The sequence below is a fragment of the Cydia pomonella genome, chromosome 9 (genome assembly GCF_033807575.1).
Source record: "Cydia pomonella isolate Wapato2018A chromosome 9, ilCydPomo1, whole genome shotgun sequence".
Classification (NCBI taxonomy): domain Eukaryota; kingdom Metazoa; phylum Arthropoda; class Insecta; order Lepidoptera; family Tortricidae; genus Cydia; species Cydia pomonella.
Window position 1 is genome coordinate 22,084,527 of NC_084711.1, and position 22,894 is coordinate 22,107,420.

The window sequence follows — 22,894 nt, forward strand, 5'->3', positions numbered from 1 at the left end:
TAGATTAATATTAAATTTAACTTAAATCTAGTAACTAAAAATGCCAAACGATAAATAAATAACTAATTTTGAATATAATTTTAGGTTTACATAGTTATAAAGTTATAGAAGACTTGGTCTATTAAAAGTTTTTGAACATCTTTTAAAAGTATTTCTTGCGAAGTTTTTTTATTTCGTTTGGCAGATGATTGAAGATATTACTAGCAGATATGAATGTACCATAGTGTATTTATATTATGATCTAATATTTTCTTTGCATGAACGCTTATTCAGGGTGATTTATTACAACTTATGGGAGAACTGTTGCAAAAGTGTCCAGCTGGCAGCAGTAAATAATAGTTCGAAATCTCTCCGATGGCGCTAGGGTAGCACATGGACATGACACGAACTCAGACGTTATTGACGGAGTGAAGTGCGCTGCCAGTGAATTGATTTTTTTTATCAAAGTCAAACATTTGTTTGCGATGTATTGTGGCGCCACCTATTTAAGGTTTTTTGATGAGCACTTTTCCTACACATATGTAGTTTGTTCTCCATACCTCTACCCTCCATAGCCGCCCCATTACGATTATGTCGATAACTCCATCACTCCGTCACTTAATTTATTAAGAAAATTGACGTATTGGACCTACAGCGGGATTTTTATCTTCTAACTCTTATAATAATTAAAATAATCAAACTAAAGGGAATAGCTATGTTTAATACATATAATTATGTACAATAAATTCTGCAAAAATATGTTCATAATGTCAATATCCAGGAAGGAAAATGGGGACTACGTTTGTATATAGAAGTCCACTATCCGCTTAAGGCAAAGGAGATAAATTTTAGGCGTCGCTTTTAACAATCCTTAAGTCCTTCTAGGCTACCATCTTCCTTCGACTTTCCTTATGCCTCTTATGCCGGCTATACAGACTCGAGAAGCGTGAGACGAGACAAGGAAGAGCAAGATAAGATGGGAGTACTATGTACACACTCGGTCCAGGCATGTCTCGGGGTGTCTCGGCGAGTGTACAGCCCGCATTAAGAGGGAAGAATTAGCTTTGCAATCCTAACGAAATAACGGTACTTTTTCTATGTCCATTTCGAGAGAAAAAGTTTTCTAATAACTAAATCTTAACAAACACTTAACGTCGATCGTTTCAGCATAATATACGCTAGGTTTATAGGTTTCAATTATTATTTTTTTAATGGAAAATTTAAAAAAAAAAAGGATACATAAACCTAGTTTTTCATTGTGTCAATAACATACTGGTACAAAAAAATCACGGAGACTGTAAAATATTCACAGGCCAGACGACCTGTCTGGCCTAGTGGGTAGTGACCCTGCCTCTGAAGCCGATGGTCCCGGGTTCAAATCCTGGTAAGGGCATTTATTCGTGTGATGAGCATGGATATTTGCTCCTGAGTCATGGGTGTTTTCTATGTACTTAAGTATTTATAAATATTGATATATTAAATGTATATATCGTTGTCTAAGTACCCTCAACACAAGCCTTATTGAGCTTACTGTGGGACTTAGTCAATTTGTCTATAATGTCCTATAATATTTATTTATTTATTTTTGGGTAAAAGTATTTATTTGCAATAACAATATACATAATGGATATATATATATATATATATATATATATATATATATATATATATAATATTTATTTATTTAGAAATGTGGAAAAACATTTTCTCTTTATGCATTGACGAGTACGTGGTATATTTCCCTCTTAAAACAACGAAACATTCAAATTTAATGCTCGATGAAATGATTTTCTCTTGATTCCGTGAATACATCAATTATACATCATCTCGTATAAGTTTTATAACACAACTGCTACAAATGCTTCATCTAGCTTTAATTTCATGACATGAATCATTTAAGATATTTATTTCTAAGGGACACTAAATTATATAATTTATATTCAATTATAGAGCTGTCACTCTACATTAGAGAACGGTAAATCTTCATTTTAATTAAGTATGCCTTCAAGAGATTTGATTTGATCATTTCAAATGAATAGGCAAAGACAAGCCTATAGCAGGGATATTGATTATTAATATATCTTTTGACATATAAGTCAGTTAAACATCATTGTTAATTAATTGGGCTATCGTTTTGAGCTTGGACTCTGACTCAGAAAGAAGAGAGGAAGCTCTTAGTGGCGGAGAGGAAAATCTGGCGGAAGATTCTGGGGCCTATCAGAGATGAAGATGGAACTTGGAGGCGTAGGAAAAATAGGGAGCTAGAGTTGGTTGCGGTGCCCAATATAACTGGCGAGATCAAAGCCACACGACTCCGCTGGATCGGTCACCTGGAGAGGATAGGAGAGGATCGTGCTATGAGAAGAGCGTATGCGGGGCACCCGGGTAGAAAACGTCCGTCTGGGCGCCCCAGATACCGCTAGAGTGACCTGTCCGCCCTCGGAATACCCAACTGGCGTGGAGTGGCACAGGATAGGGCAGAGTGGCGCTCTCTTGTGTCAGAGGTCCTGATTGGGTCACTGAGCCAGTGAAGTAGTAGTAATCATATTATATCATAGAAGCGCTGGTGGCCTAGCGGTATGAGCATGCAATTTGCAATCCGGAGGCCGCGGGTTGAAACCCCGGCTCGTACCAATGAGTTTTTCGAGACCTATGTACGAAATATCATTTGATATTAACCAGTCGCTTTTCGGTAAAGGAAAACGTCGTGAGCAAACCGGACTAATCCCAATACGGCCTAGTTTATCACCAAAATCATGGTATGCTTCTAAATTTGGCTTAGCACCGACTTCAAACATATCAGTTCGTAACGCATATACTTAAAGAAGAATAATATTTTATTTTATAATTTTTGAAGTCGGTTTACTTTTTTTTTGTAAAAAGTTTTTATGAATACTTGAAATCTACTTTTATTTACAATAACAGTATACATAATGGGTAAATACTGTGGTGTTACTACTCCTATAACTAGCTTAAATCTAATATAGGCCCTTCAGGCATTGTACAGTCAGCATCAATAGTAGCGGATGAAACAATGCGCCAAAAGTATCTGATATTCTGGATAACTTTACCAAATATATTTATTTATTTATTTTATTTTTATTTTTTTATTATTTATTTTTTCTTGCTTTCCCCGCTGCTGTTTCTGATGGTGCTTGACGACGTGATGTGCAGGGTTACCAGCAGAGGTCGAAGAGGCTTGCCTTGGACATCTGAAAATGACCTCAAGGATATCGACTTTGCAGATGACCTCTGCCTTATAGCAACCACGCGTGAGCAACTCCAAGACAAGGCAGAAGATTTAGCAGAAGAGGCTGAAAAGGAAGGATTGCGCATTAACTACAATAAAACAAAGGAAATGCGCCAGAACACCACCGATTCAACCCCAATGCTGATCAAGGGAAATCAGATTGAACAAGTGGCTAGCTTTTGCTATCTGGGCAGTATTGTCGACCAGAGTGGAGGAACGGAAGCTGTAAAGTAAAGTAAAGTAAAGTAAATTTTATTTGTGGAACACAGGTGTTACATTTAAGGTCTTATATATAAAGTAATAAATAGAACTCTGTGTTTTGCCTATTGGCATACAAATATTTAAAAAAGTCACATACATATGTTAATAATAAAATTATTACAAATCAATTACCTAAATTAGGATTATCAGTAATATTACAACAATAAAAATATTTATAAAAGAAAAAATAGCAACATTTCACAAATCTAGAATATAATGATGAAGTACTTACATGTTAAACTAGTATCTATATAAAATGGACAAGTTATAACTATTTCAGGTATCTTCAAAAAAATCATTTACTGAGTAATAGCATTTGTTTATTAAGTATGATTTTAGTCGTATTTTAAACTGGTCAGGTTGCAGGCACTAACACGAATAAACAAAGCCCGAGCCGCATTCAGCCAGCTTAAACCTGTGTGGAACTCCTCTACCCTGACGAGAAGAACTAAAGTGAGGATTTTCAATTCCAATGTAAAGACCGTGTTACTGTACGGGTGCGAAACCTGGTTTGTCCGCAAAGACCTAATGACAAAACTCCAAGTGTTTGTGAACAAATGCTTAAGGCAAATTCTGCACATCTTTTGGCCTAACTGGATCACCAACGCTCACTTATGGAGAATAACCGGACAAGCACCCGTACATAAGGAGATCCAAATGCGCAAATGGCATTGGATAGGGCATATCCTCAGGAAGCCTGACACCCACCTATCCAAGGTGGCCCTGACCTGGAAGATGCCCGGAAAACGGAAACATGGTCGCCCTAAATCTACTTGGCGCCGTTCCGTGGAGCAAGAGTTGGGTGTATTGGGGATGGGGTGGGAGGAGGTTACCCAAGCTGCCCAGGACCGGAGTCAGTGGAAGAAAATGGTTCGAGCCCTACACCCCAGCAGGGGGTAACAGGATGAAAAGAAGAAGAAGATTATTTATTTTTATAATGTCACTTACAGTATACACCAGACATGACACATAGGAATATAAGAATTGAATTATAACAAAAAAACAAACACAACAACATAGCTAACAAAAAAAACATAACAAAAAATAACAAAGCTATAATAAATTACTACCAAAAACAGTTAGTCAGAATTTAAATATAAGTACCTACATATTATTTAATTAGTGCTAATGGTGCTCGGGGCGACTATAGCCTCGAGGTAGCGCCCGGCTGTGGCTAAGAATCTCGGTTCAGGAGTCGAAAATAGGTCTAATGAATCGTCCTGGGTCAATATGCCGTTAATAAGCTTTAGAGCTCGGTAGAGAGGTAAGTGGGACTTCGACTTGGTACTGGTGTTCGGGAGGTTAAGTAAGGGTAGTTTACGAGGACGGAGATTGTGCCTTGAAACAGGTGGAACGTTGAAAGATATTTGCGCTAAGAGGTACCTGTTATATGGCTGACCTCGTAGTAAATGAAGAAAGAACCGTACCAAGGCTACCTTTCTTCGAGCTTCAAGTGTCTGGTATCCCACCATGTACGTATGGGGTTGGATACAAATATAGATAAATCTCTAAAATTTCAAGGATGCTGGCGGCATTTCCTCGTTGTATCGCAATACTGATACGTTGTGCGAGGAAGCCGCCAGCTCTTCGGTCACCAGTTACGTCAACCAGACGCTTCGCGATTTCTGCAAAAAAACTTGTGCGCGCTGTAATTTATAACTTGTATCTTATTTTTTTGGTGGCAATAAATGGTTCTTATTTTCTTTTATCTTATCTTAAAGCAACATCGACCCTGATTGATGCGGCATCTAAAAGACCCATGTTATATTTGTAGTAATAATGCATAATAGTACATTACGATACAAGAGCGAAAAATAGGAAATTCGAAACGAGCGGCGATAAATTAAAACACGACCGAAGGGAGTGTTTTAAATCGACACGAGTTGCGAATTGCCTATTCGCACATGTATCGTACAACGTTTTACAGTACATATGGCCCTTTAAATGTTCGACACAGTAGCGTAATATGATAATATTCGCACTAGTGCGGTAAAGTAGCACCATATGTACTGTTAATAAATATTATAGGACATTAGGACACAAATTGACTCAGTCCAACAGTAGGCTCAATAAGGCTTGTGGTGTAGGTACTTATTAGACAACGACATACACGTATATGTATAACATATAAATACATAGAATACAACCCATGACTCAGGAACAAATATCCGTGCTTATCACACAAATAAATGCCCTTACCAGGATTTGAACCCGGGACCATCATACGCGTATGTAATATGCTAATTTTCGCACTAGGGCTATAAAGTAGCACCATATGTACTGTAAATATTTTTTATACTTCCATTTCTATTATGCAATTAGCGATACTCCATACCAATTACAAGAATTCACATTTCCATTTCTATAACTCTATTTTCATAGGAATTTCAAAACAAAACAAAAAATTTAATGCACCTAGTCACGCCACGGGTCATTACACTTTCATGTAACCTGTTGTTAACCAATATACCGTGCGCTTTATACCTTCAAGAACTCAACCTCAGAACGTACCACGGAAATTTGGTCTTCGAACACCCAAGATAAGTTGATCCTTGTCTCGGTTAAGATAACGTTGCTGACGCGTTCATACCAACTGGTTACTAGTTAGATGTATTGCAAATAAAAGTTTTATTCGTTCTAGATACCCGTAAGTTGTGAATCCGCTGGTAATAGGGTGTTTTACGGAGATTGGTTGAGGTGTGGACATCGTAAAGTTTCTTTGGAAATCGTTTTGTTAAGTCAAATAGTTTAATTAGTTGGTGAAGATGTTTTGACTATAAAATGTGGAACTTATAACAACTTACTTGTTAAAAAGTTAGACTTTTTAAATGTTAATATTTTTTCTTTTTTTATTGTGGGATGTACCACACTACAATCTATAAATTGTATATGCAGAAAGAAAAAAGGAAGAAAGAAAAATACTTTATTGCCACAAAAAACGAGTACAAAAAATAACCTAACTTAATTTAAATTATCTATTCTAATAATGAAGCGGTGGTGGCCGAGTGGATATGACGTCCGACTTTCAATCAGGAGGTCGCGGGTTCAAATCCTGGCTCGTACCAATGAGTCTTTCGGAACTTATGTACGAAATGTCATTTGATATTTACCACTACCCTACACCACTAGCTTTTCGGTGAAGAAAAACGTGAGGAAACCTGCATACATCTGCGAAGAAATTTAAAGGTGTATGTGAAGTCCCCAATCCGTATTGGGCTAGCGTGGTGAGGACTATAGCCCGAGCCCTCTCGCACATGAGAGGAGGCCTGTGCCCAGCAGTGGGACGTATATAGGCTGAATTATTATTATATTATTATTCTAATAATACTTAGTATACCTTATAAATTTTTTTTTGTTTTTTTTTTTGCAGACGTCAATCACAATGAAAAAATCAACGATAATCAACTCTAGCACGTAGGTTCGACCTACATTTTTGATCGTTGATTTTTTGGTTATGTTGACGTCTGCGTATACAATTTATAAGTAAGGTGTTTTTACGTGACATTTAAACAAAATGGTCTGTATTATTGTTTACTGAAACATGATTTAATCGCTTATAATTAAGTTATTAAGATTACTTCCGACGTTTCGAGGACGGCGTTATCCCCGTGGTCTAGATGAAGAATTGCTAAAGTTGACATCAACATCTTCTAGCTGCACGAGTTTTTCGAACTACCCGCACTTGCTCTTGTTTATAAATGTGTTAGTAAATAATAATGAGTAAAAATCGTGAAAGCTTAAGTCTGCATATCTTCATCACACCATAAGGTTTCCTTTTGTACCTTATTGGTACGGGACCCTAAAAAATACCCATCGCAATTATGTTTTAAAGTTTCGGCCGTCAAAAGCCCTATCACCTCTTAAATAAATGGAGCATCTTCACAAAATCTCCACCATCAAACTGAACTCCAAAACTTTTAATCCTAACGGCATATAAACTGCCAATTTCCGTGGCTCACCACGGAAATGACTTACTTTGACAGTAAGTGCACGGAACTTACGCCCTTTTCTGTCAAGGGCTGTAATGTCATTTTAAAATCACATTAGAGGCCCAATTGCCCAGGCAACAATTAACTAACTCGTCACAATTGTCTCCAGTTTCAATTTAATTTCAGTTAAGGAACACTTTGGCGTGACGAGGGACTAAGTCACGGTTTTTCATATGGAGATACAACCTTTCCTTATTAACCGATCAAATTGTTCAAAATGAACCCTCATCATGGTGTTAATTATATTTTAAATGGCTGTTCACACCTCGTTTGTGCTAATTGAAAATTTATTTCTATTAGAATAATAATTAAGTGATATCTTTATCGACTTATCAATTTTTCGATTCGTCCGACAGTATTAATTTTCGCCGAGTGTTTTGTGTTGTGGGCACTCAAACAACGAAATATATCTTATACCTTTAAATGAGCAATTCTTGTATAGGTATTTACATATATATTTCGGGGATCTCGGAAACGGCTCTAACGATTTCGATGAAATTTTCTATATGGAGGTTTTCGAGGGCGAAAAATCGATCTCAGGGAAAATGCGCATTTCTGAGTTTTTATATGTTTTCCGAGCAAAGCTCGGTTTCCCAGATATTTATATATAAATAAGTACTTAAATACAACACACACCCATGATTCAGGAACAAAATATTCGTGTAAATGCCTTCGGTTTCTTCCGCTGTCGTAATTGTTATATGATACTCGTATTAATATGTCATAAAAGCGCTGGTGGCCTAACGATAAGAGCATGCGGCTTTTAATTCAAATCCTGGCTCGTAAGAATGAGTTTTTCGGAACTTATATCTTCTTCCTTGCGTTGTCCCGGCATTTTGCCACGGCTCATGCGAGCCTGGGGTCCGCTTGACAACTAATCCCAAGATGTGGCGTAGGCACTAGTTTTTACGAAAGCGACTGCCATCTGACCTTCCAACCCAGAGGATATACTAGGCCTTGTTGGGATTAGTCCGGTTTCCTCACGATGTTTTCCTTCACCGAAAAGCGACTGGTAAATATCAAATGATATTTCGTACATAAATTCCGAAAAACTCATTGGTACGAGCCGGGGTTTGAACCCGCGACTTCCGGATTGCAAGTCGCACGCTCTTACCGCTAGGCCACCAGCGCTTCATAATTTTGCGGAACTTATATACGAAATATTATTCGATATTTACCAGTCGCTTTTCGGTGAAGGCAAACATCGCAAGGAAACCGGACTAATCCCAATAAGTTTATTCCCTCTGAGTTGGAAGTTCAGATGTCAGTCGCTTTGGTAAAAAGTGCCTATGCCAATTCTTGGGATTAGTTGTCAAGCGGACCCCAGGCTCCCATGAACCGTGGCAAAATACCAGGACAACATGCAAAATAACTCGTATTAATATTGGTTTTTATATTAATTTATGTTTTGCACTTGGTTGCCCTGAAAACCAGCGTCATGGTTAAGTCTTAGTCATCGGCATAAACTGAGTGGCATCCAATTTGGTGTCATAAATTTGAATAAGATACATAATATATTTAATCATAGATTAAGCTTGATTTCAATACCAAATAAACTAATTCTATTTCTAATTGCTTAGAGGAAAAATACAGCTGCGCTTTTCATTATGCTCGACTTGGCAGGGGCACTACCGTGCCCCCAAATGTATTTACCAAGTTCAACGTACCGTAGCTAATATGAAAGAAAAAGCTCTCAATATGAAAGAAAAGGGCGAAGAATCAACATCTAAAAAGGTTTATGTACAAACACTTCTCACCCAATGGATTATTTTGGCGTAAATAAGAAAATTGTACCTTTTTTCGTATTTCGCGGTCTGAAGGCCGATTCTAATATCACATATTTGTTATTGTTTTAACTGGTTTCGACACGACCCTGACGATCGTCTTTGTGATTGGCGCACATCTCACGCATGTTCCAATACGGCATAATATCTAACCTCGTCTATTATTTACTTGTGATAAAGAAATAAATGATAGATAATATTCACATAGACACGTTCCATTAATAGAATGCGTAATAAAATTACGTATGGATGGTTTTATTTTTTTTGTTATTAAAATATAATATCAGCGAAAGCTGGTGCGAGGCCGGTCTGGACCGAGCAAAGTGCTCTTGTCTTGGAGGCCAACACTCATTTTGGGTCATCGCGCCGGCCAAGTAAGTAAGTAATATATAATATACGAAGTTTTTGAAGTAAAAACTTCTTTAGCGGCGCTGTGCGCTTTTTGTGATTGGGATAAAATGTTAAACTCGCGACAGGTCACGTGACCGACAGATTGGTCAGATTGAAAATTCGTAAGACGGACACGTGACCTAATCGAAAAACTCCATGATGGTTCTAGTAATGATGATGGTGTAAGAGTTATTGAAATTATGGATGGACGTTGATTTTTCTGGGAGATAAACTTTTTAATGTTAAATAACTGTAATAGTTCTGAAATAATGTAATATAAATTGTCATGTTTGTGTACGATAGCGCAATAAATGAATATTATATTTTACCACATAAATTATAGTACTTTTATACTAATAATTAAAGCAATTCGTGCAAAATTATTCCCTAACCATTCCAAAATATCAAAAATCAACAACGTTAATATTCAAGTTTTCACTTTTGCCGGCACTCCCGGAGTGCAACCCGTTGTTTTTTTTTTTTTGTTTTTTCTGTCCGTTCGCAATTTTACTAGGCATAAACATTATCTATCATGTTCATATCACAAATAAATAACAGATGAGGATAGATAATCCTTATAACCCATCTCACGCACGAATTTAATTTCATTACGCATGCACTATTCAGCGTGGGCAATTCTCAAGGTCATATCGAAACAAAATCAAACTGTTACAAATTGCTAAGTCAGAATCAGATTCCTGGCCTAAGCTAACAAATGGTGCCGAAGTGTGTCTATTTACTGATACTATCCCTTTCACACGATTAAGTGAGAAAGAGATAAGAATACGTACTTTGGCTTTTGGTAAATAGGAAATATTTGCCATGACTTTGAACGTACCTATGTTTGTGGAAAAGGGGGAATTGGAGTTGATTAGAAAATTAAACGAAATACGTTGTGTTTTTAGTATAAAATGATACGATCATACGACATTAAATACAAATTGTATTTCAAGAAACAATAAACAGCGTTTGAATATTACAAATTGATCATAATTGTTCTCATTTTGACCTTAGTTGCCTTCGAGGATTTAACAACAGGAGTCGCCTTTAAGAGTTACCTCTCAGTCGAAAACCTCGGCCAATGACCATATGTATTGTATGGACTGACGTTTATCTAACATGGCTATTCATAACGACGTTACGGCTATTTGACGTGCCTTTCCCCAAAAAAATCGGTACACTGTTTTGTACAGAATATTATAGACATGGCATCTCCAGTTGTTAAATCCTCCTAGTTACAGTTCATCGCTCTTGTATTTTTCTATTTCTAGTATATAAAACTATATACATTTAATATACACACCGTGTGTTTTTATTTTCGTTAATTTCAAGGGTATATTCCTGAGCTTAAATTAAGTAACTTTATCAAGTTTAATTAACTCCATTTCGAAGATAATCAATAATTTATTTTTATCTTGTAAGGTCCTCACGAGCGTATACACTTGCCTTAGGGCCTGTTTACATATTGATTAGTGTTTAGTACGAGTGTGTAAATTTGCTACTAAACGTAAATACTATCTCGGACGATTGATGTTTGAAATGACATTCATATGTCACAGTTTTCAATTGTTTGGTTGAATTAAATGTAATGCCCGTATTACAACAAAGTTACATGCTACATTGAATTACTTTTTATAATTATTTTTTTCTTTAAATTAACTTTGCCATTTAGTTTCCTTAAACGTACTTACCCATACCCCAGAGTTAACGGAATTCAATAAAAACACAGTTTATAGACAGTGGACTTGTGGGTACAAGCACGGGTTTTATATTCACTAGGTAATTCATTTGTGCCCACAAGTCTGTCATGCATAATTTATATTGATATTTATTGAAATGCAATTTTACAGCATTACAGCCAAGGTAATGCGCAGTAAAATTAAGTAGTAATAGAGTTAAAAGCTAGGTAGTAAACTTATACGATAAATTTATAAGAATAATGAATAAGTTCATGTTCATTCACAATACGGACCGTGCGCGTTGGAGAGTCTGCCATCTTGAGGCCTGAATCGGAACCAAAAACATGTACATTTACATGTCAAGTGTTTTCTTGTGCATAGTAGGTTCTGCCATCTTGTGGGCTACATCGGAACCATAAACATTTACGCCTCGCGCTAAAAATCTGACGGCTCCTGTGCTGCCTCCTACAGTTCATGCACGCTCCCTATAACGTAAATAATATTTAAAGAGCTTATGATTTTTGTCAGCAAACAACTCACAGACAGGTGCAAAAAATAAAAATATATTGAGGAGATACGATTGGAGAATACTGATGTGTACCACGTATTGAACCACGTGTGTGAACCACGTAAGTAGTTGTCGCGAACAAAAAAGGTAATGTATAAGTCGTACTTTGTGAAGTGCACTCCGGCACGCCCGACTTCAGCCGGTGATGGGAATCGTAAATAAAGAAGTAAAAATCATTATAATCTACCATGTTTTATACCAAAATGGTTACCGGATTATATAGTTTGTAAGATAAAACCGGATATTTAACATCGGCCCACACTTTAAATATGTATAAAGCTTTACACGTGTAACAAATTATTATCACTACATTATACCCATTCAGTTACCATGTCAACTCTTTTCAAATTATTTTCACATAACTTGGAACCCTATTTCTATATGTTTAAGGTTGCATTTAGATGTTATTTTAAAGTCGTGTCATTGTGTTGTTAATGTGTATTGTCAGGCGGGTGTCGCGTCGCTGATAACTGCTCCGATAAGTTCCCCAAAAAACAGAGGACGAGCGGTTTTTAAGCGGATTTTGGTATTTTATTTTTCAGTGTTTTATTTTAACTGTATTTTTCTTATTTAATGCATGTTGATTATAAGATGTAATATTTTTAAAAGATGTGTCCCGCCGATTTTCTTGCCGGTTCATATTGGGATACCCTCCTCCAATTGAGGGGGGGATTTAAATCTTCTCGGGTCAGAGGTGTAGGGTTAGAGCCGGTGTAGCTTTATTTGACGTTCATAAGTGCATTATAATATGCCTACTTGATTAATAAACTATCTTTATCAGAATAATAATAATAATAAATATTATAGGACATTATTACACAAATTGACTAAGTCCCACAGTAAGCTCAATAAGGCTCGTGTTGAGGGTACTTAGACAACGATATATATAATATATAAATATTTATAAATACTTAAATACATAGAAAACACCCATGACTCAGGAACAAATATTCATGCTCATCACACGAATAAATGCCCTTACCAGGATTTGAACCCGGGACCATCAGCTTCGTAGGCAGGGTCACTACCCACTAGGCCAAACCGGTCGTCAGAATGGTTGTATTCAGAATGGTTCTGAATTAATCGGTATTTATGAGGGATCCATAACTAAGGAGGTTAACGGGTGTGAACTCTCATATCAATAAAAAAAATATGGGACATTATCACACATATTGACTAAGTCCCACAGCAAGCTCACTAAGGCTTGTGTTGTGGGTACTTAGACAACGATGTATGCAGTATATAAATACTTAAACAGGTCTAGAAAACACCCATGACTCAGGCACAATCTGTACTGATTACACAATTAAACACCCTTACCATAATTTGAAACCAGAGCCATTGACTTCATAGTCAGGGTCACTACCCACAAGGACAGACAGATTGTCAAATCAATCAATGACAATATTAACTGAAGTCAATGAGTAATTCAAAAAATAACAATTCAATGACTCAGAGCGGGGTTCATTACAATTCTCCCGTGAACGCCTGCTGAAATCCCTAAAAAGCTCCAGAGCCAAGCAAAAAGAGAGCTCAGGTAATTCATTTGAGACTAACTGCAGATGAAATAAGAACTTAGCAGGAGAAAAAACAACTAATAATTTACTTAATTAATTATTCAAGTACCTAGATTTCTTTTGATACAAGATGAAAGCTGAAACTAGTCTAAATAATGCTGGAACCTTAAACGATATTGCTAATTATTTTACTCTTAGCTGTAAATTGGAAAAAGCAATTATAATAAAATAAACTGATAACTACAATTGTTTATTTTAAGTGTTTTTCACGGAGTTGTTTACGAGTATTTCAATTATTTTCAGAACGTAGAAAAGTTTCGGTTCACGATCAAATAATTTGTCACGTCTTTATTGTTCACGATCTGAACCCTTAGTGTAAATTTATTCGATAGCGAGCTGTATGGAATTTAGAAACAGCGGACGAAACAGAATTCAGAAGCTTTGGAAACTCAAAATCCCATACAAAATGAGAATTAACGCAAACGCGAACGTCACGTCACGCTATCGAATAAATTTACACTAGGGGTACTGATCACATGGTACTTAGAGAAACAGTTTAGTATCAAAGTTAATTTGTTATGATCATATATTTTATTGAATAAGCGACTATAACTTTTACCATTTTTTCGTTTTATATAATATTTGAAGCTACTTGCCACTTATTTGATGAATAAATTCATAGTAATATTTGTTCTGTTAATTATTCTTTATTTACATATATACAGAGATTACTGTACAAATACTCAATTAATAACTAGCTAAATCTAAAATAGGACCTCGAGGCATTGTACCAAGGATGCTGGCGGCATTTCGTTATATCGCAATACTGATAAGTTATGCGAGGAAACCGCCAGCTCTTCGGTCACCAGTTACGTCAACCACACGCTTTGCGATTTCCGCAATAAACTTGTGCGCTCTGGGACCCCATGGACCTAGAGTTTCAACGCCAAATGGTACAAAATGGTACTCTCTACCGAGGCTCTTATATTTATTACGTTTCAAAATTTCGGCGCTTTCCGCCGCTCCGCCTACTTTTACATTAGTCTGTTTGGTAATTTATTTTCACGTTTATGTACTTTTCTTTAGAAAGCCATAAAAATGATTCTAACGAGTTTGCGTTTATCACTGACTTCCTATTTCCACTTAAGACGACAAGTGACGACGTCACGTGAGCGCTTCTCCATACTCCAGTCTCCATTTTCCTCTCTGAATATTAACATTATAGAATTGTTACGCAATTTGATGTATTTCAACCATAGCTCCTTTTGATGACAGTGTGGTCAGAAACAAGACAAGGACCAGAATTTTGACCCAAATGGTAATAGATCGTTCACCATAGTGTTTAAGTAAAATAATCCCACCTTTTTCCTGTTTTTAACTTTTACATCATCATTATGCCTTGCCTTATCCCATTTACTTGGAGCACATCTAACACTCTGGGCCATTTTTGACGGTTTTTTGTCATATCCGGTGTCAAACTTTGCGTCCGTGTGTCTTTTTTGATAGCCCAGTTTGTCAGCGGTCGGCTTCTGTTTTTAACTTTTGCGTGAGGACAAATTTAATCTACAATCATGGTCACCCCACGAAATCTAATTAATAAAGATAAAACCTCGATGACCGTTATGACGGCATTTTGATTATGAAGAAAGAAAGACACACTTGAGTGAGATACGATTTTTCAAAAATAACCAGATTTTGATGACATTCAATTTGACACCTTGTCATGGATAAAGCAAATAGTATCGGATTTTGACGAAAGTAATTATAGGGTGTCCACGCATGTCGTAAATAAATTAAAACTTTTTTTATATAGTAGAAAAAACGTTAATCTCACTAATAGCTTATAATTTTCTTTGACGTTCGTAAGTGCTTTTAAATATGCCTACTTGGAAAGTAAACTACCTTTACAGTACGTAATATGTGACGTTATCTATGAAAAGGGACCTTATTGTCGATGGCGCCTCCGCCATAATAAACGATGCTCCGATACAAATACAACGCTGCGACGCAGTGCGGCGTAAGCGCCATCGACAATAAAGTCCCTTTTCCTAGATAATGCCACATATATGGTGCGGGAATGAGCACTTAAAAAATTGTGGCTTTCCGATACTTTGGTTACGACTTCCTAGTTCCATTGAGTACTTCTACTTTTTTAATTTCCTTTACTTTTCTGGTTCGAATTCATATTTATTTATATTATATATTGAATATTTATTTATTTTTATTTATATATATATGTACTTATGCATTATTTTATGGTTATTTTTCTATCTATGTATATTTGTATCAATGTGTATTCAAAACGTGCATTTCATTAATTTCAGTGATTGTACACTTTTGTTTGTGTTTGTCATTCATTCACCGTTACTTCTGTTTTACTCATTTCCTCAAAGGTTAACTGGAAGAGATCCCATACAGGGATAAGTTCGCCTTTGTTGTATTTAATTTACTCTGTAACTGTGTTTTTCGTGTTTTTATTTCTATGTACAATAAAGTATATACATACATACATACATACTTTCCGTGCATATGTCGAAACTTTAAACATCCATATGTATTCTAAAACGTTTCACGATACACGTGTGAATAGGCAATTCGTAACACGTGTCGACTTAACACACTCGCGTTTTAATTTATCACCACTCGTTGCCTCCTATTTTCTGCACTTGTATCGTAATAGTACATTACAATACAAAACGACACGAGTTGCGAATTACCTATTCGCACATGTATCGTACAACGTTTTACAGTACATATGGCCCTTTAAATGTTGGATACAGTAACGTAATATGTTAATTTTCGCACAAGTGCGGTAAAGTAGCACCATATGTACTGTAAATAACTATTACGGAACAGTTGCTTATAATGTAATGCAATGGCAGCATGATTCCATTTTTGTCACCTGTCACTATGCCCGTCATTTTCGCGCTTACATACTTGTTAGAACGTGACAGGCATGGTGACAAATGATAAACAGCCGACCATCTTAACCCAACAGGATTCGTAGTGTTGATCTTGCTCACGTCTCCCGAACAAGCCTGTATACTATAATATACCTTTCACTAACGTGCTTTAATATTAATATGCTAATATTTGTCCTTTGCTCATATTAGGCCGTCCAATATTGAGTTGCGTGAGCAAATTAACATATTGAAATTGTAATGTACGTAGGATATTCCTATGGGATATTAGATACGGGAAAACTCAAGTTTCCCGTGGGATATTGGGGATATTGCACGAGCTTTTCGGGTAATTCATCCCGGAGGTAAAATATATTTTTATAGGGGAAAGTTGGTAATTGACAAGCGGACATGTCTTATCTTATTCTTTATTTATTCAAATTTTATTGCACATAAAAATACAATTACAAAAGGGGGACTTAATACCACTCGGCATTCTCAGCCAGTCAATGTAAAGTTTGCAAAAAGGTTTGAACTTAGAAGTACCTATCTAAATATTACGATTTATTATGACTAAAACATATGTATTATTAATAATTCGCAGTTTTTCATATATTGCAATATAAAAACAATTTGCAGATTACACGTAATTTCAAAATAACGCGTTGAAATTCTACACCGTATTTTTTTTATTTCCGTTAATTTCACATTCCTATGCTTAAATTAAGTTACTTTCTCAAAGACACCGGTATTCTAATTAATTCCATTTCGGAGATAATCAATAATCTATTTTTATTTGATAAGGCCCCTACGAACGTGTACATTTGCCTTAGGGCCTGTTACATGTTGATTAGTGTTCAGTACGAGTTTATACTTTTGCTGCCTAACGCACTTAGACCTTAGACTTATATCAGGAATTTCTTTTTTCTTTGTTTGACATTTAGAATTTATTTTAGAAACGTTCTGTACTAGTATTTTTATGTACAATTGTTTTTTTTTTATGTTTGACGATGTTTTGTGAAATACTTAGTATTTAATTTGATCTGTATAATAATTCACGCTGGATGTGGGTCGCTTCCAACCGGTACATGTGGAGGTCCAAGGGGGAGGCTTATGTTCAGCAGTGGACTTCTTATGGCTGAGATGATAATGATGAATAATATTAACATCAATAAATTGCTCTGATAATTAGTTTAAGATAATTATATGTAATACTGTCTTACTATTCATAAGTGCTTGTTGCTAGGCCTACATGAATAAAGTATATTTGAACTGAACTGTACTATTTTTACTTCAGTTTAACATCTTGCCTGTGTATGATAAGAATCTTGACAGAATATTAAATAATTACTTTGCATTTTTTTTCAAGAGCGATTTTTTTTGCTACAACACAATCGAGGTTTGAACCACCGACCACGAAGATAAAGATTATTATTCAAGTAGGCATATTACAATGCGCTTATGAACGTCAAATAAAGCTACGCCAGCTCTAACCCTACACCTCTGACCCGAGAAGATCTAAATCCCTCCTAAATTGTTGGAGGGTATCCCTGGGACCGGCATGGCGTATGAAAGGTTAATACAAACTTGTATAATGTAGTTACTACATTTTTTTAACTATTGTATTGTATTGTATACGGGCGATTTTCACAACTCGACGACTGCCGCCTATTTTGCATGACATTTTTTAAAGTATTATTTTATAAATAAAATCTTCAAGTTTTTTTCAAATCGAGGGTGAATTAGACATATCTTATCATTGGCTAACTATCTTGCTACCACGAGTTTTGACATTAACATTGACATATTCGTTCACGTCTACGTAACTTTTTTCTATACATCTCGCTTGCACTAATATGCCAGTTATGCACACGTGAGTGAATATATCAATGTCAAAACTTGTTGGTAACCGTACAGGTGACATTGTGGTACAATGAGTTTCTTTTTCCAATAAATAAAAAATCCATCGTACTTTAAAACTTAAAAAAAACCGTATCATTTTCCGCGATACTTAAATTTCCCCCTTTCTTTAAACCTATATTCCTTATCACCTCAACGATCACGTATTTTTCCAATAAATCTCGCATATAAACCCAATCTGAAAAAAAAACACTAAGACTAACTCCACTTACTTGGTTCCTTTCCGTATTTTACGACCACCAAAACAATCTCAATCCAAAAGTCAAACAAACCACAAATATTCACGATTCACTGACTCGACTAAAGTTTAAACCGTCGAGAAACACGTCCTCTCGCTATGAGCGCGGCGCGCGAACTGAAGCTACGAAGCGAATGAATGAAGAATGATTCGCGAATGGTATCGTAGCGCGTAGCGGTTTCGTAGCACGCCTACGGACTTCCTGCGATAATTCGTAGCTATTATATAATATATAATTATTAAATTGCTTTGAAGCAATTAGGTATATTAAATTTGTATGCTAATATTAGTTTAAGTTACCGTTATGAGCAGTATGTGGACTGCAATTTGTAGAATCCGGCGTTACTTTGTGGAAATCCATATTAATAAAAACAATAACGGCTCATTCTGCTTTTTAATGACTATTAATCTAAAGCAGGGGTCAATAATTCGTTTCTTCAGGGGTCCGGTTTTTAAAATAAAATGACCATCGCGGTCCATACTTGAGTTTATTAAATAAGTAAAAAAAAATATAGCACAGCGGTCCGCCATTTGGTGACCCTGATCGAAAATATGATAGATCTTGGTACTTATATGAAAATTTTATTCCTAAATTGTACCGAAACTAAATCGGAATTTGCTGACCAATATTCATATACTTATTAATATTGATTAATGTAAAAAAATGGCAACGCAGTGGTAAATGTATTATTTTCATACATAACCCGGGTATGTCCTTAAACTACGTCCACAAGAGAGGTATGGGCATTGTGAATGTCATCTCGCTCTGTGTGCTAGGGCACAGCACAGCGAATGTCATTCCAGATCTAGAGCAGAGCCCAACTGGGGAAGTACCTCCACCTTACAGAAAATCGCAGCCAAATAACACTAGACCCTACTCATAGTGTTGTGTTCCTGCCGGTGAGTAAGGTTGCCAGAGCTCAACGAGGGTGGGAGGGGGTTAGGGTCGGCAACGCGCATGTAACTCCTCTGGAGTTGCAGGCGTACATAGGCTACGGATACTGCTTACCATCAGGCAGGCCGTATGCTTGTTTGCCACCGACGTAGTATAAAAAAAAAACCGGGAGAAAATCAAGGACCACTACGTTACAGCGATTAAAAATATTTACGGAAGTTATTTATTGAACAAAGCTATGGGTATTTATAATATAATGAAGCATCTTTCTTCATAACAAAAGATATAATGAAAATAATGGCCAAGTATTCCAATATATGCATTTTACGAATGTGTTAAAACTTTTGTTACAACGAAAAAGAGAATGGCCCTATTATTGTTAATCCGCGAAATAATAATGTGCTAGTAAATCAGTGCCAATACTGCCAATCAGGTATATTAAAAAAATACATACATAACTATTATAGGGACATTCTTACACAAATTGACTAAGTCTCACGGCGAGCCAAGAAGACTTTTGTCGTGGATAGTCATACAACGGTATATATAATATACAAAGTACCTGGGCGACCGAGCTTAGCTCGGTTATAACTATTTATTGTAATATGGTGGTGTATAGGTGATAATCACAACTACATTTTTTTACTAAATTAAACTTGTCTAAAACAATAAAAATTTAAAAATTATATATAAACTTGAACATAAAAAAAAACAAAAGTTAGTCACCGGGCGGGATTCGAACCCGTAACACTCGTTTAGCAGTCTGCGTCTTAACCCGTTGGACCTGACGGACAGTGGCCGGCAACACGAAATTAGCGACCATATTCTGCGTCGAAAGAAAAACGCATGAAAACTCGAAAACACGCGTTTTCCCAAACATAAGAATAATCTAGATAGATTGTATACCGCCAAAAACCCCCATATACCAAATTTCAGCGAAATCGTTAGAGCCGTTTCCGAGATCACAGAAATATATATATATATACAGGGTGATTCATGAGACGTGAGCAGGACTAAGCCTACACAATCAGTAAATGTTAATGAACCGTTCATCATATTTAAGTAAAACAATCTCGCTTTATTTCTGTTATTTAACTTTTTGGGAAGGACAAATTTGATAATCTACAATCATGGACACCCTACAACACTTAATTAAGAAAGATAAAACCTCTTTAATCGTTATGACAGCAGTTTGATTTGAAGAAAACAAAATGTCACACTTGCGTGAGATACGATTTTTCAAAAGTAACCAGACTCCGACGATGACATTCAATTTGTCACTTGTTATGGATAAAACAAAGAGGGTGACCATACATGGCGTAAATAAATTAAAACATTTTTTTTGAACAATAAAAAATAAAAGAACGTTAATCTCACAAATACTGGTACGAAACAGTTGCTTATAACTTACTGAATGCTCAAGCTTGATCCTGCTCACGTCTCCTAAATCACCCTGTATATATACAAGAATTGCTTGTTTAAAGGTATAAGATACTTAAATACCTAGAAAACATCCATGACTAAGGAACAAATATCTGTGCTTATCAAACGAATAAATGCCCTTACCGGGATTCGAAGCCAGGACCCAGCTTCATAGGCAGGATCACTACTTACTAGGGCAGACCGGTCGTCACGCGTGACTTGACACGCGTCTTCGTGGATGACACGATCTGCCAAATCAGATCAGATTTGTCAAATCTAAATTCAGACGTGACCGTACATTACATTTTTAGGGACTCACCGTTCACTTTAAAGTGCCAATATTGAATGAAAGTTGCAAGGGTGTATTTAGAAATTTCCAACACATGAAATCTTTCCATTGCTTTATTTTTTAAATCCTGCATAGAGCTAAAAGCCTGTATATTGAAATTATTGAATAAACCGTAAACTCAATTACTGGCACTACATTGCGTGGTACTCTTTCATAGTGCAAAATAAAAGTATGTAAAAAGTATCAACATATGTTGATACATAAAGTGCCTAGTATCATTGTTGCTACTTACCTAAGTTAGCTAAAAATAAAAATAGTAACTTATAATAAATTAAAAATAGTAAAATAAATTAAACTAGCGGCCCGCACCGGCTTCGCACGGGTTACACAATAGTTATTTGTGCAACAAGAGAGGAAAGTTGGTTTTTATTGCAAGTGTTGATTTTGAGTCCCGAGTAAGCCAAAAGTATCTATAATTGATTCTAAGTTAGAAATGAGCGTAGCGAGGGACTCAAAAATACGAGATGTAAAATAACTTTGCTCTCGTGTGACACATACATCTTTTCACCTCAGTAGTGAGAACAATTTAAAGGTTAAAAAAAATCAATATCAAGTAAAGTTAACCACATTCATTTACGTTCATAAATGACAGGCATCATCATTATGATGAAAGCTTCTAGAAATATTCCTGTATTCAAGGCCCTTCACTAAATTAAAAAAGTTACTTAGTCTCACTCCCTGTGATGACGAAAGTCGCACTTTTCTCACTCCATAGAGTGACGAAAGTAGCACTTTCCTCACTCCCTGGAGTGACGTAAGTAGGCTTGTTCGAGCTGCTGAGGTGAAAACAAATTATACACCTAAATCTTCCTCAAGAATCACTATTGATAGATGAAAACTGCATGAAAATTCGTTCAGTCGTTTTTGAGTTTATCGCAAACATACATACACACAGACAGACGCGAGGGGGGACTTCGCTTTATAAGGTGTATTGATGAAAAACAATAGCAAGATATTGTCTTACAGCATGAAGGGGTATTTCATGTTGTCATTTTTACCTACATCCCTATTGCCCATTTCATTTGGAACTGAGAGAAAAAAGTTTACTAAAGAAAGTACTAAAATTGCATAATACACTTGGAAATACATAACTTTGATGGCTTATATTTGTCTTATATGACACCCTGTATAATGGTTTTTTTTTTTATACTACGTCGGTTGCAAACAAGCATACGGCCCGCCTGATGGTAAGCAGTCTCCGTAGCCTATGTACGCCTGCAACTCCAGTTACATGCGCGTTGCCGACCCTAAACCCCCCCCCGTTGAGCTCTGGCAACCTTACCGGCAGGAACACAACACTATGAGTAGGGTCTAGTGTTATTTGGCTGCGGTTTTCTGTAAGGTGGAGGTACTTCCCCAGTTGGGCTCTGCTCTAGATCTGGAATGACATCCACTGGCTGTGCCCTACCACACAAAGCGAGATGAAATTCACAATGCCCATACCTCTCTTTTGGACGTAGTTTAAGGACGTACCCGGGTCCAAAACGGATAACTTATATATGTATATAGGATATATAAGGTGTGCTCAAAAGGTATTTTAAAATGAAAGAATAAATCCCAAATGACCAGCAGAATCTGCTTTTGGTCTGCCATATATCACTCTGCTACTTGCTTTTTTGTACAGTGAAATCCGTTTATTACTCTGTTTATATTACCAACCGCTTACGTAATTACTTTGCGAAGTTTGGTTCTCATACAAAATTCGTTGTAACTAAGTCGGATAGAATGACTGTGCTTATAGCGACATATCGTT

General features: G+C 36.3%; 1 protein-coding gene across 2 annotated transcripts in view; it reads right to left on the minus strand.

The window, feature by feature from the left end:
- LOC133520946 (somatostatin receptor type 2) overlaps nucleotides 1-18,610 on the minus strand; it is a 273,728-nt gene extending 255,118 nt beyond the window's left edge. Inside the window, exon 1 of one of the 2 annotated variants that reach the window (XM_061855664.1) lies at nucleotides 18,450-18,610. The gene's annotated coding sequence lies outside the window, so the exon portion shown is untranslated. The remainder of the gene's footprint in view (nucleotides 1-18,449) is intronic. The other variant, XM_061855663.1, reaches the window with a different exon arrangement.
- Between the last annotated feature and the right edge of the window lie 4,284 nt (nucleotides 18,611-22,894).